This window comes from Eurosta solidaginis, chromosome X, assembly GCF_040869045.1.
Source record: "Eurosta solidaginis isolate ZX-2024a chromosome X, ASM4086904v1, whole genome shotgun sequence".
In the NCBI taxonomy this organism is placed as follows: Eukaryota; Metazoa; Arthropoda; class Insecta; order Diptera; family Tephritidae; genus Eurosta; species Eurosta solidaginis.
The window spans coordinates 56,455,656-56,471,462 of record NC_090324.1 but is presented as its reverse complement, the minus strand read 5'-3'; the positions used below and the strand labels follow the sequence as shown (position 1 = coordinate 56,471,462).

The 15,807-nt window shown below is 37.4% G+C and overlaps 1 protein-coding gene across 1 annotated transcript in view; it reads left to right on the top strand.

Moving 5' to 3' along the window:
* LOC137234942 (nuclear factor 1 X-type-like) overlaps positions 1-15,807 on the top strand; it is a 2,160,399-nt gene that overhangs the window by 109,144 nt on the left and 2,035,448 nt on the right. The gene's annotated exons all lie outside the window — the stretch shown is intronic.

The window sequence follows — 15,807 nt, the reverse complement described above, 5'->3', positions numbered from 1 at the left end:
CCATAAAGGTCAATGACGAAAATATATTAGTTTCCTTTGATGTATTATCACTATTTACGAACATTCCAACTATTCTTGCTACAAAAATAATTTTAAAAAAGTGGGGGGAAATAGAAAAAACAACAAACATACAAAAGAGAAATTACCAACAAATGCTAGAATTCTATCTTAAAGAAAACAACTACTTCGTTTGGGGTGAAAAACTGTATGCCCAAACATTTGGGATGCCCATGGGCAACCCTCTGTCAACAACCATCGCAGATATAGTCATGGACGACTTACTCAACGACTCCATATCTAAACTAAAAACACTACACAACATCGAGATAAAATTACTGGTTAAATATGTAGACGACATCTTCGCGATAGTGAAAAGAGATGACGTGGATACTAATCTAGATACACTAAATAAGTACCACAATAAATTAAAGTTCACTCTTGAAACCGAAACGAATTTAACATACCCTTTTTAAATACACGGGTTCATAGATATAATAACATTCTGACATTAGATTGGCACACAAAACCTACCTCGTCTGGCCGCCTGATAAACTTCTTATCAGCCCAACCATTCAAATACAAAATAAATACCGCAAAAAATCTTATCAACAAAGTCTTAACTATTAGCCATCAAAACTTCTGCGAAGCAAACATAAGAAAAATTAAACAAATTCTTACAACCAATAACTTTCCAAAAACACTTATAAACAGCCTAATTCGAGAGAAAATGTCAAATGTTGAAAATAATATCAATACAAATACAACAAGAACCAAAACTGATCAACCCAAACAGTACTACAGTGTTAAGTACATACCTAGATTAACCGAATACTTCTACAAACACATTACGTGTAACAACAATAACATATGTTTAGCATACACATCGAATAATACATTATCTAGTATCTTCACAAAAACCAAAACCCCTCTCAAAACTACACAACAAAACAACATTGTCTATGAAATACCATGCAAAGGTAAAGAACCCGAAAGCTGCGATAAAATATACAAAGGCACGACTAAGCGAAGTCTAGGAGTCCGCCTAAATGAGCATGAAGCAGACATAAGGAAAAAGAAAATCAACACAGCGCTATCGCAACACACCACATCAAGCGGTCACTCAGCTGATATGAAAAATGTCAAAATATTAGACAAAGAGAAACGAACAAAAATCAGATACACTATAGAGAGCTTACGAATAATGGAGAAAAGGAACAAAACAGTAAACACAAAAGAAGACACGGATTGCATTTCCGCGGCTTATTTGTTATGCCTTTAAATTCTTTTGTTTAGTTTGACAATTGTACCACATATAGATGGTATTAGCGATATGTTTTTGTAACAGAAAATTTAACATATATGTATATGTATGTAAGTCCATTTTCGTTTATTGTTTTTTGTTTGGTTTTAATGTTTGGACATTGTTGAAATTTTAAACAACCATTTTTATAATTTCATGTCAAATTACGTTGGTAAATTGAAAAAATATTTAAATAAATGCAGTTTCGCCCCTTAGGAAGCTAATGTGCTTAGCGAAACGTGTGGACGTAATAGTGGAGTTTTACTTGCACTAAAAGCAATATTATGGTCAAGAAAAGCCTATTATAACACAAAAATATTTACAATAATTTATTGACCGGCTACAACTAATAGCACACACTTAGTTTATGCTGAAAAAAACTCAAGTGCAGTGGCTCACAGATTAATTGATAATTTTCATCTAAAATATCGCAAATTCCCTAATAGAAACCACATTCAAAAAAATGTCAAAGGTTATTCAAAAGTAAAGAGAATTTATCAAAATTTCAAAAATGACCTTCAAAATTTTCAAATATTTTTTCAGACTTTTGTAACCCAATAAATTTTAGTATAATAATGTGCTAGTTAGAAATACCTCAAAATTTTTCCTGAATTTTCAGAATTTTTTTTCGGCGAGGGTGCGCATTAGGACGGGTCGATTTAAAAATCACTCATTGCGCTGTGAAAATCGTATTCTAGGGATCAAAATAAGAAACTTTGCCGAAGGAACCGTACCTCTAAAATGAATTCGGATGTCCCTCCCTTTGGGTCGAACTTTTGGGTAGGGGCAATTTCAATTCTACCTGCTGTGTCTTGTGGTGGCTTAAAACAAACAACACAAGCAATTTTACAATCTGCAATTGTGTCACAGTTATACCTTCATTTTTTAAAACGGTTGAATAAAAAACCTACACAACTATGTTTACGACATGCAAATGCATCACAGTGCTGCCTTGGTTTTAAAAGGGGGTTGTAAAAACGCTAATTTCTAATAATTTTTTTAAATTTTTTTCTATTACTAAGTTAAATTCATTTTTTCTTTTACATATGTTCTGACTAAATAAATTTCTAAAGAGAAAAATAAACTCCAAAAAGAAAAAACATAGGCATTTCAAAGTGGGATTTTTCAAAATTTTCCCCTAAGACCCAAAGTGGGGGGGGCATCAGAATTCGTTTTAGAGGTATGGTTCCTTCGGAAAAGTTTCTTATTTTGATCCCTAGAATATGATTTTCACAGAGCAATGGGCGATTTTTTTGCCTCCCCACAAATCGACCCGGCCTAGTGCGCATATTGCAAAACCTCCCCCTTTATAGCTGTGCAAAATTCGCTAGAATGCCAATACATGATCGGAAAAAGTTCGTGAGAGATAATCACATGTGCTTTAACTGCCTATCCCAGTCCCACGTTCTAAGAGATTGCAAAAGCACATTCAAGTGCGTACACTGCCGACAATGGCACAACTCAGCTCTCCATGATGTTGGGACCTCTAGCATATAGTCAAATACAATCTTTCAATTCGGACAATGAAAGCAAAGTACTATTCTCCACTGCAATTGTCTCAGTAGAACACCGAGGTGAACTCTTCAAGTTCAGAGCCCTAATTGACCAAGGGTCAGAACGGAGGTTTATCTCCTCCAAAGCTCAACTCAAACTGCGTCTACCATGCCGAGCATCTAATTTAGAAATCTCAGGAATGGGTGGAAGAGTAGTTCAAACATCAAACACAGTATGCTCTCTAACTCTAGTCTCAAACGATTTAACCACAAGGATCCAAGCACAAGCTATTGTCCTACCCCAGTTAACCAAATTGTTACCCAAATTTAACCCCACCCAAGGACAGCGTGAAAAATGGGCACATCCAACCCTCGCAGATGCAAACTGCCACTCTCCATTCCAGATTGACTTAGTCAATGGCAGTGACCTTATACCGCTTATAATGCTAGAAGGTGTTGAAAATTTTTCCCCGAACCTACTAGCGCAAAACACCATATTTGGGTGGATCCTTAGTGGTCAAGTCCCTAGTAAAGTAGTCTCGTTTTCGACCCAGGTGGAGGAAGTTTCGAAAAATTCGCAGCTTCCAAAATCCTGGGAACTGGAAGAAGTATCCACCCCAATTTCTAGACGTTGAAGACACTATATGCGAAGAATTGTACCAATCCACCACCACTCGCACAGATGACGGTCGCTATGTAGGGTGACTCCCCTTTAAACAAAGTTTCCCAGATCAGGTAGCCTTAGGTAGACCCCGAACTTGAGCCCTCCAGCAATTTCTTAGCATGGAGAGAAATCTTCTCAAAAAAGGCGGGCTAAAATCTCAATATGACCAAGTCTTTATAGAATACCTCACCACTTCCTAAGAAAAGTGCAATTCCTCTAAAAGTGCTCAGACAACAAATACTTGTCGTTCTACCTACCCCATCACGCGGTTATAAAGCCCGAAAAAGGAATGACGAAGGTACGTGTGGTCTTTAATGGATCAAAGAAATCAACTTCCGGTAATTCTTTGAATGATGTTCTCTATACCGGTCCCACCCTACAACCTGATTTGATGCTATTAATACTAAAGTGCCGCACGTACCAATTTGTTTTCAATGTCGATATAGAAAAAAATATATCTCCAAATTCTCTTACATGAAGATTAGCCAAGAGGAAGGAGGTGACCAAAAAAAAATATTCTTCGCTCAGCCTTCAATAGTCAAATTCATGATTTTAAGCTCAAAACCGCCACATTCGGTCTTAACTGCGCTCCCTATCTTGCAATACGTGCCTTGCATGAATTCTCTAAAGATGTCAATAGCACTTTCCCTAAGCATCTCAGATATTAAAAGACGAACCATATGTAGACGACATACTTTCTGGCGGGCACTCTATTCTCTCAGCTTCAGAGTCCCTCTCGCAACTCAGGCAAGCTCTTAAGTCAACAGGCTTCTTTCTCAGAAAAATCACGGACAACTATCCTGAAACAATTAAGACTATTCCCACCCCAAACTTGCTTCCCCATTTTCTCGAATTCGAAAAAGCAAGTACTACGAAAACGCTCGGATTTCAATGGAACGCCATAAAGTACTCATTTTCGTACACCCTTGAAGCCGTCCGAGTAACCACCGCGAGCACAAAGCGGCAAATTCTCTCGTCTCTCGCAAACATTTTCGACCCCGCAGGATGGCCGATAATGATTCAAACCAAAATTCTCTTGCAAGAGCTGTGGCTTGACGGAACTGACTGGGACGAACAGGTTAAACCCTCCACCTCGTAAAGTGGACGCTGTTCGCACATAATCTAAACGCAATATCAGGGATTCAAATTCCCCGTTAGGTCAATTATTTCCCTGACCAACCTACTGCATGGCTTTTGGGACGCGTCAGAGAAATCTTATTGCGTCAGCATTTATGTCCGAACGACGGCAGGCCGAAACACAACCTCCCATCTCCTAGTCTTTAAGAGCAAAGTGGCACCACTAAAATCCACGAGCTTGCAACGCTTCGAATTGTGTGGAGCTCTTCTTCTATCGAAGCTAGTCTCCGTCGTCCAATCCCAACTCAATCTCAGCCCGCACACATTGACAATGTGATCGGTTTCCGAAATAGTTCTCGCATTGCTAGAAAAACCTCGCTATACATGCCAACGAAGAAGAACCCGATATTATAGATGGATTTTCCAAATGCATGGTTGTTAGCCTCGAAGCCTATCGACAAACGGAGCTCCCTTCTCACACTTAATCCATATTTGGATGAAGATGGATTACTCCGAGTCCACGGTCGCCTGGCTTACTCAACACTAACCTACAACGAATGCCACCCCATCCTTATCGCGGAAAAATTCCGCTATGCTGCCCTCTTCCTACGCTTCCTGAATGAACTTTTCTTGCACGCCGAAGTCCGTCTCATGCAGCAGAAGATTAGACAGGAACTTTACATTACCAAAAATTCATTTTTCAATGTAAACCATGCACCGTCCACAAGCAGCAAATTCGCTCCCAAATAATGGCAGCCTTGCCACCCGCACGATGTACTTTCGCTAGGAATACGAGAGGCAACATGTTAGGGAGTCAGTCATAATCATGGAGAGTTGTCGGTCGGTTGTTGCCGTGTGCGCTTGCCTTAGCACAAAAATACTTAGTGCCAACAAGTGTATAAAATTTCAATGAATTAATACATGTACTTATTTTAATAATTTATATAACTTTAACTAATTAACATTCATTATAATTCAATGTAATTATTACTTCAAATATTAATCAATAAACATTATTATTAACTGAACTATGTGGTGCGTGTATATCATGTCCCACAAATTGGGGGCTCAACCAAAGCAGCTTAATTAAGTGGCCTCAGGAAAGTGAAGTCACAATTGTGGAAAGTGCGCATTTAAATAAGATAATACAAAATGACAAAATCCTCGTAAGAAAAGCGAGTACAGTATTGTAAATTGTCTTATTCAACATGAAAATTCATGTACAAGGTGCATGAAATGTATATTTGTATGTGTGAACAGTTCAATGCAAAAAGTGAGCAAATATACGTATAGAAATATTTATATGTACATACATATAAACAGACGCCAACAAATTTGAATTTGGCCGTTGTAGTCAGATAGCCACAAAAACGCGATTTTACATGTTCATGGAGTGCAAAAACAATTCAAACCAAGCGGCATAACCGACAAAGTGTTCAGCGACAAGTTCATTAAAGCTGAGCGACTGTTTAAATCAGGCATGCTTAACCAACGAAACGATATCATTTCGTTACGATAATCAACGTTAATAAACGAAACGTAGTCATTTCGTTTCGTTTATTAACGTTAAGATCGTCAAATTAACGAAATGATTTCGTTTCGTTTTCTCCCATATCAAAACGAAATCAAATCGTTTATGTTGATTATTAATTTCAAACTATGCTGGCAAAGCTGATTGATGGCGGAGTCATTAAAGGTGAAAGCATTATCCAAGCTGATTGCAACTTTTCTCATGAATTTTGACAGTACGAACATTTCTCAGAGTATTTTTGACATTACCACCAACGAATTACACAAACAAATTACATAGAGTTTGTGTGTGTATGTGCGCTCGTTGTTGCCACCTTACGGCTTCACCATGGCTATAGCATTGCCAGCACAATTCAAACATAAAGTATCACGTTTTCGTTAACGTTTTTAACGTTAACGAAAGCTTTTCGTTTCGGTTAAAAACGAGATACAATTTATCTTGATAATTTCTTTATCGATAATATTTCGAAGTGTTTCAACGGAAACGGTGGAAATTTTTTGATAAACGATTAGCTTAACGTTAAGGTGCATCCCTGGTTTAAATCAACGAAAGCGACACAGCGGAGCGAGAATGCTCAGAGAACAGAATTGAAAAGAAAACAATAATCAGCAAAATGAGAATGTGGTAATAAAATAAACACAAGCAGAACTGTCAGCAAAGACAACGAAATAGCAAACACAACAAAGGTATGTTACAATTTGAATGTGACCACATACAACAACAACAAGTATAGAGGAAATGGTGGTTGAAATTATTGAATATCGAGCAAGGCAGTAGTGGAATGAAATGTTAAACAAGATCGGCACAAGAAGGGAGCAAACGAATGGAAGCGAAACGTCGTCAAACGTCAGCGAAGAGAAACAACTTATACAATTTATTTAATTTGTTAACCGACACTTGCTAACAATAATAATGGATGCCGATCAGATTCGTTCGCTTACAGTGGAAGCGTTAAAGGAAAAACGAAGAGAATTAGATTTGAGTGCGGTAGGATTGAAAAGACAGTTGCAAAAAAACCTCTTACAACATGTTGGTGTGAATAATAGCGAAGAAAATTCAGGTAGGGAAGTGAGTCGTAGAAATTCTCAAAGTTCTGTTTATGCTGAAGAAGGTGCCGATGAAATGCTTGCACTAAGATTTGGGGTCGTTGTTTTTACGTTGCGCGATATTGAAGACAGTGTTAAGTCATTTTATGGTATTTCGCAAGATGTGAACCAGTGGGTGATGGAGTTCGAAGATTTTGCGGATACAGTGCATTGGAATAACTTGCAAAAATTTGTGTACGGTAAGCAATTGTTAAAGGCGCAGCTATGTTATGTTCTAGAGGTTTAACGGATGTAAGGGACTGGGATTCATTGAATTCCGCTCTGGTAGAAGAATTTGGCATACAATTTTGTGCTTCAGAAGTACATCGTGCGCTTCGTAATAGGCGAAAATTAGCAAAAGAAAGTTTTCAAGAATACTTTTATGTTGTTATCGAGATCAGTAAGCCAATAGCATTGGATGACCGCAGTATTTGTGAATATTTGGTTGAGGATATGCCCGATAGCAGGGCCAACAAAACTATACTTTACCAGGCCAAATTTTTGCGTGAACTTAAAGAACAAATTCGCGCGTATGGAAAAGTAAAAGGGCCTCAAATTTCGCAAAATAGGTTGAGTGCATTTCAAAATTCTCCAAGTACGCAGACTGCAGAGAAAGTTAATAAAGATTCAAAAATTAAATGTTTCTCATGTGGCAAAGAAGGGCATCGAGCAAAAGATTGTCGCAGTGAGAAGAGAAGTGAGGTAACGTGTTTTAGTTGTAATGGGAAAGGTCATTATTCATCTCAGTGCAAAGAGAAAAATAAGGACAAAAAGTCTACGACGCCAGAAGTGAAAAGTGAACGTACAAATATGATTTCGAGAATGAAAAAAAAGCACCCAAAACAGGTTTAATTTTTATAGATGTAACAATGAATTCACATACGTTTAGTGCATTGGTAGACACAGGGTTTCAGGTTAACATTTTACGATACGATACGCTCATGATGTTGGGTGACATTGAATTGAAGAAAGAAAAGCTAGAGTTAGTGGGCGTTGGCAAAGGCACTCTCACGACAATGCACAGTGTTTCGTGTAGAACAAGCTAGCTGGACAAAATTATTTATATGAGATTTTCCGTTTCATATGCTGTCATTTATTACAACTACGTCATTTTTTTCAGCCATATGTTCTTTTTTTATTTTTTTTTCCAAAATTTTACTTCATATGCATACATTTGCTTATTTCATATACAGTAACTCATGTGAATAAGTGACATAGAACCAAAAAAATTTAAAGGACTTAAGAATATTACTTTATTGTACGTAAATTGAATGGACAACAAATCTCAATACTATAAAAAATTCCGAAAAAAAATTAAAATTTTTTATGAAAATTCGTCGAAATTTTCAAACATTTTTAAATATAATTTATTTTTTGTTATAGATCGGGACACATTTTCTTATGTGAAATTAGTTAAAATAAATTTGCGAAAGCAAAAATTTTAAGAATTGTCCAAAAAGGGTGTCTGCTTATTTATGTGAGTGACTGTACATATGTACATACATATTTTGTATTTATTTGAGTATTTATCCTGGCACTACAATTTTTACAAAATTATTTTATAGTACAAGTCAGGAATGTAAAAGTGAATTACAATAATAATAATAACAATGTAAATATCTAAATTAATTATGTGAAAATTACTTATTAAAAAAATTTAAAAGTAAAGTATCATACAAAGTAGAAAAGTAATAGGGTAGGTTATCTTTTATAATTATGTTATTATTCGCTATCATCACTTTCATTCGATGAATCACTTGTGGAATAGTCATGAGCATCAGCAACACTGCTGTGAAAGCTTGAAACAACTGGGGTATTTATTGACTCCTCAACATTATCGTGGGACAGTAAATTTAAGACTTCTGAAGTAAGACTTTTAAATTTTTTCTTAGGTGTCTCCCTAAAACTGTTAACTAAAGGATCCGATGTTATAAGTAACATTTTCATAAGATCTCTATTCGTGGCTTCACGCGACTGCTTTTGTGTGGTAACATCCCTGAATCGTCTCAAATCTTTGTTACGGGCTTCCTGTGCTTCCTCAGAAAGTTGACCAATAGGTAAAATTGCTGATTTTATAATATCAGTACTATGCACTAAGATTTTATGAACTGTAACAGGCATATTAAACCATGGATAGAGATCTATGATTAGTTTTTTAATCTCGACCGCACATTTTTCAAATCTTTGGATATTTATATTGTACCCAGATGCTAATGCGCGAAGGAGAGTGTCGAATCTTTTGATGAGCGTTACATCCAATCCCGTAATATCAGCACTACGAGCAGTGTTGCCGTCATTGGTATTGCCGAAACCTGGTTTTGGTTTATCTACTATCAATCCAAGTACACTTTTAAATTTATTCTGGATTTCGTTGGAACGTAGCTTTACACTCTCTTTATCTGCCTCATTCCTAAGCTGCCATTTTTTTACTTCGAGGCGATAACTTATATGAAGCAAGCATTCAAAACATATTATCCATGCATGGAGAGTAGACAAACCAAAATCAAGATTATCTCGGTTAGGCGTAAAGTCCCGTAACTCATTATTCATATCTTTTGGAGTGGCACCACAAATATAACACTTTTGTGCGGAAGAAGTTTCAGTCAAAGCATTGCAAACTTTTCCGTCAATCATTGTTAGAAGCATATTGTGATTTAGGGAAACTTCGTATTCTTCGAGCATTGACTTTGTTGGCAACAACGCAATTATCTCCTCTAAAACTTTGTTCGTTTCAAAAACAATAAAATCTTTTGTTTCTTTAGAAAAAATAAATTTAATTGGACGACAATACATGGTAGAAGAAGGTCGAAGATTCTGCCAAACAATGTTAGCTTTTTCATCCTGTAATTGAAGAGGAACGAAGGAAAATATAAACAAAAATGCATCAGTGTCAGAACTGCATGTAAACTTTTGCTTATATGTGCTATGGCCACAGCTTCCATCGAAACCCCACTTGCTATTAAAGTATACGTCAAGTTTGTAGGTAATAAATTAACAAAAACTTCTTGATTTGCTAAAACTAAACGCTCAACAGTTTTATCTAATACGGACTGGACTTTAATTTCCGCACGTGTTTCACCCATCAATCAATTTCATTTGGATAGCATTCTTCCTTAGCTTTTCTTAGACTATAAAATGATGGATAAACCTTATGGCCTGCTTTGATGCTCCACTTCCGAGTCGTACACATGAGTCGTCGACTTGCTATCTACGTAGTATGCTAAAGCTTCTACATTGCTCAAGCTTCTTGCATCTGGCTCACATGTCATCTTTTTGCCGGATATTTGAGTGGTTTACTGTAATTTTTTATAATGTTAGCAACATTTCTGTTGCCGGACATACGCGTTGATACTTCTGCCGCATAAAGTAACTCACCAGGACTTCTAGATTGCAAGAGGTCATCCACTCGACACCGTTTGGTTTTTTCACTGCAGCTAACAAAGTTCTTCATTCGTATTACGGGGCCGGGGTTACCTGAAGAAGTGGTTGGTTGAGCTGATGACAACTTTGAATCCACCGTTATTGTAAATGTGAAGTCTGGACCCGAAAGATACTCCGAGTTTTTATTCAAAAATCGCTCCTTATGTCTTCCAGAAATGTTTCACTTTTGATCCAGCTTCGACGAATATGCCGATATTTGTAAGCTTAAACTTTTTATTAAATACTCGGCTGCTTCGCTTAAATCGTACTTAATTACAACAAAACTCAATAATTCTTTATATCTGGTTTCCTTCGAATGTTGAACCCAAATGTCAAAAAACTCCGTTCTTCGTACAGTTATAACTAAACTGCTTTGTGTTTTTGATTATCCGACAGGGTGAATAGTTGATGATTGTTGTGCTGCCATCTTAAGTGTCGTTGATCGTTCTGATTTGTTATCAGTTGCGCAGTATTTATATTACATTCAGGTATTGGCGTAGATGCTACCAAATGGGGTTGTTTTGTGTAGCGTTCCTGTGTGGTTATACCTGCATTAGGATTGCTTTGTATGTACCTGTTTTTATGCCTTGGTGACTGGTGCGGAGGTTGTGGCAGGTTGAAGTCAGTGATCTTCGTCTTTTTGCTTTTGGTGTGCTCTTGTTGACCTTGCGCGTTTATTTTTGTGTGTTTTATGGCTACGTGTTTGTTACCTGTACCTGGGGATTGGTTTTTCCGTTTGTAGATCAGCTTTAAAGGTTCAAATATCTCGTCTGAGCTGGTACGTACATACATGCTGTTTTATATGTAGAGATAACTAAATCTACAAAAAAAAAAAATTAAAATAGATGTGCAAAGAATTCGCAATGGTTTTTTCTTTGGACTATTAGAGAATACTTGCGGCTATAACATATGTAAAATTTAGCCCCTATGTCGGCGGATGTATGTAACTTTTTTGTCCCTAAATTTAAAAATATAGAGAAAAAATACCTTTTCTTCTTAATAACGGAATGTTAAATATATTGAAAGTACTCTAATTGCGAAAGAATTCCTATTAAAAATTTTTACTTACCTTCGAGCTTAGATCCATCAAAAAAATTATATAAAAGTGTTGACTTAAAAGAAATATGAAGCTTAATATTCAACAAGAATTTTGCAAATTAATCAATGCATTTTACGGCCACTCCTGCCTTCTTACTTCAATTACTCAATATATATGAGAAAAAATATCAAAAAAAAGCAAAAATCCCGTTATTTGGTTTGTTTTTTTTCATTTCTCATTACACTTTTCTTGGAATAAGAACTTTGTTTTTGTCCAACTAGCTTGTTATACACGAAACACTGTGCAATGGGATGCTGAAATAGAGATAGATGACGTAATTCTTCACATCACTTTCTACGTGGTAAAGGAAAAAGGGTTTCCCTATGCAGCTATTTTAGGATCCGATATACTGAAGGAAGCAAAGGTGATCATAAGAGGTGATGTGGTGGAATTTCAAAAGTTGGAGAAAAAGGAGGAGTTTGATGTCACAAAGGTGGATGTTTCGAAAGAGGAAATTGCAAAAGTGAAACGGTAGCGGTAGTACAGGAAGATTTGGAGCAGGGTACTAGCAAAAATATCAAAGGGGTTGAACTTCCGGTTACAAAAGGGAAAGATTTCGATTCTGAAGCAAACGCGGCAATGAAGACAGCCATCGAGAGATTGAAAGATAGGAAGATCTTATATCAGGGAACTCAGACTGAAGAAGCTAGGTCCAGGGTTGTACCAGATGCAGGATTAATGCAGGTATGAAACAAGAGGGACGGAAACATGTGGTCCAGGGTTGCACCAGAGGCAGGGTTACTGCAGTTGTCAAGCCAGGGGCAGACACACGTTGTACAAGTTTGTGCCAGAGGCAAGGTCCATGCAGGTACTAAACAAGGGGGACGAGAATATGTGCTTGAAGGAGTACAGAGCGTTGTGCATTAACATCGAGGAGAGACTTAATGAGAAAGAAGTGGATGTCAAGTTGGAACACTTGAAAGGGGTAACCGCGGAAAAGGTCGAAAAGATAATTACGGAATATAGGCCGAGAAAAGAAAAAGTCGCACCAGTACAAATGAAACTTTTGTTATATGATGAAACACCGATTTATCAACGACAGCGTCGAACGTCATATGTAGGCAAATGTTGGATGGATGAGCAAGTTGCTAAGATGTTAAGTGAGGAGATAATCCAAAACAGTTCGTCTGAATTCGCATCGTCGATACTCCTTACAAAAAAGAAGAACGGCAGTAAAAGGTTATGCTGCGACTATAGAAAAATTAATGCGAAAATTATTAGGTATAATTTTCCTATGGCCGTAATTGATGAGGTGCTAGACAGCCTTCGTGAAGCGAGTGTGTTCACCACGCTAGATATAGGAAACGGGTTTTACCATATTCCTATTGAGAAAATTCTAGAAAATACACTCTTTTGTGACCCATAGCGGGTAGCATGAGTTTCGTTTCGTGCCGTTTGGAATTTCCAATTCACCGGCAGTATTTTGCCGCTATATTAATTCCGTTTTCAAGATTTGCTAAGAGATGGTATGGTTTTGATATATATGGACGACGTAGTTATTCCAGCAAAGGACGATGAGGAGAGTCTGGAAAACCTTAGAATCGTGTTAGAGAGAGCAAGCTAGTATGGACTACGTATAAAATGGCAATAGTGTCAATTCTTGATGAAGAAAATAATGTTTTTAGGATATGAAATAGAGAGAGGGCAAATTCTTCCTTCGGAGGAAAAGACAATGGCGGTCAAAAACTTTCCTATTCCCACGAGTAAGAAAGAAATGCAGCGTTTTGTAGGACTGGCATTATTTTTTAGACGTTTCGTAAAAAATTATGCTTTAGTAGCAAAGCCACTAACAGACTTGCTAAGGGATGGCGACCAGTTTCGGATCGAAGAAAAACATTTAGTCGCGATACAATCTTTAAAAGAGGCGCTCATGAGCGCTCCAGCTTTAAAGCTATATAGACCAAAGGCTGAGACGGAAGTGTACACAGATGTGTCAAAATATTGGTACGGCGCAGTTTTACTGCAGAACGATTCAGATGATCAGCTGTTACACCCAGTGGAATATATGAGCAGAAAAACTTCCCCCACAGAAGAAAAATATTCGTCATACGAACTCGAAGTTTTAGCAATAATCAAAGCTTTACAGAAATGGCGCATTTATTTGAACGACATGCATTTCAAAATAGTTACGGATTGCAATGCATTTACGCAAACTTTGAACAAGCAGGATATTCCAGATAGGGTTGTGAGATGGACCATGCAACTGCAAGAATACACTTTTAAAGTACAGCACCGTAAGGGCTCAAGCATGAAACATGTGGACGCCTTAAGTCGGGTATATTGTCTTGTAATCACGGATTCGATGAAAGTAAGGTTTAAATAAGCACAGGGGGAAGACGATTGGATTAGGGCGGTAGGGAAAATAGTAAAAAGGGAAGGGTATGAAGATTTTTATATAAAGAATGAGTTATTATTCAAGGATACCGAAAAGGAACTTTTGGTAGAAGCATCATCAGTAGAGGAAGAAGTAATCAGATTAGCGCATGTCCAAGGTCACTTTGCTGCAAGAAAAACTACACAGATAGTTGAAAAGTCGTATTTTATACCAAATTTGAGCGAGAAAGTTAACAGGTTAGTAAAAAGCTGCGTTCAATGCATTGTCATGGAAGCAAAACAGGGCAAAAAAAGGGCTTGTTAACATCAGTTCACAAAGCCAATGAGCCGTTGGGAACTTGGCACGTATATCACGTAGGACGTTTAACCGATTCTCTAAATTCGTGTGGCTTTATCCGACCAAGTCAACGGGGACTGAGAAAGTAGTCGATAAATTACAGAAACTCACGGCGGCATTTGGGAATCCAAGGCGAATAATATCAGATAAGGGATCTGCATTAACTTCTGGAATTTTTGAGGAGTTTTGTAAAAATCAAAACATTCAACAAGGCAAGTGGAGAGAATCCACAAGATAGTTATTCCAATGATCGCAAAAACAAGTCACGAAAACCCCACCCATTGTTACGCACATGTAGGCAAGGTACAGCAGATAATCAGTAACAATGCTCCGCGAAGTACAGGAGTAACGCCTTTGACTTACCAGGTTTAGATATGCGCGTAGAAGAAAATCCTCATCAACAACATCGAGAATCATTTAACAAACGCCGCCATTGTAAGAAATGCGTTCGATTAAATAAGTTATATTACAAATCATGTGTTATGTGGTGGCTACACTATCCAACTATGAAATTATTATTACACGCTTTTTTCTTTAAACAAACATAAATCTTAATGTGACAAGCTAATCCCAACCGTACCGCATTGGGGGTCTCGTGATTCGACCTGCTCGAGTTCGCATGTGGTTATGTTCGTAGGCATTTATTGTGAACCTTTCACTTTGGTTATTCGACTCCGATTCCGAACCAGAACTCTCAGCAGTTTCATACTCTTCAGACGAATTTTCATTGTTGACTTCCAATAGCTCAGACTCCTCGTCAGTACTTTGAGTTGATTGCGTGCTATCATCACGATTAACTCCCACGGTCGGTGCCTGTGTTAACCTAATCTTGTCTGCACTCTGCGTTACCTTAACACCACACTTTTCAATTTCTTCCAGTAAAGCTTCACCAGCATTGATTTCATTATTTTTTACCCTAGAAATAAGCCTTCTGTTGCGCCTAAAGTGGTTATAGAAATTATCCTTGATTATGTACGACCTATCGTTTACTTTACCTACTATGCATCCGTAGCACCACTCAATTCTGTTTTTCTTTAATATAACAAGATCGCCTGAATTCAGCACTGGTAACGTTTTTGCACCCCTGTCGTAATAGTACTTCTGCTTTTCGCGTTTTTCTTTAATCATTGTTGCACTGTATCCTCCTTCTTCATTGCGGTACAGGGATGAGACTGACACAGGCATACCCATTTTCACTAATCTACCATAGAAAAGGTGAGCTGGCGCAATTACATGCTTGCCACTGGCGTTGAGTTATATTCTAGTATTCGGTAGGAGTAATTAGAATAGTCGTGGGCTTCGTAGCACCGCTTAAGAACGTTTTTTTGCAATTGCGACACATTTTTCCACTAATCCATTACTTTGTGGGTATCGCGGACTGGAAAATTTCATTTGAATGTTGTATTCATTCGAAAATGTCATAAATTCACGCGAGGCGAATGGAGAATTGTCAGATTTTATAATATT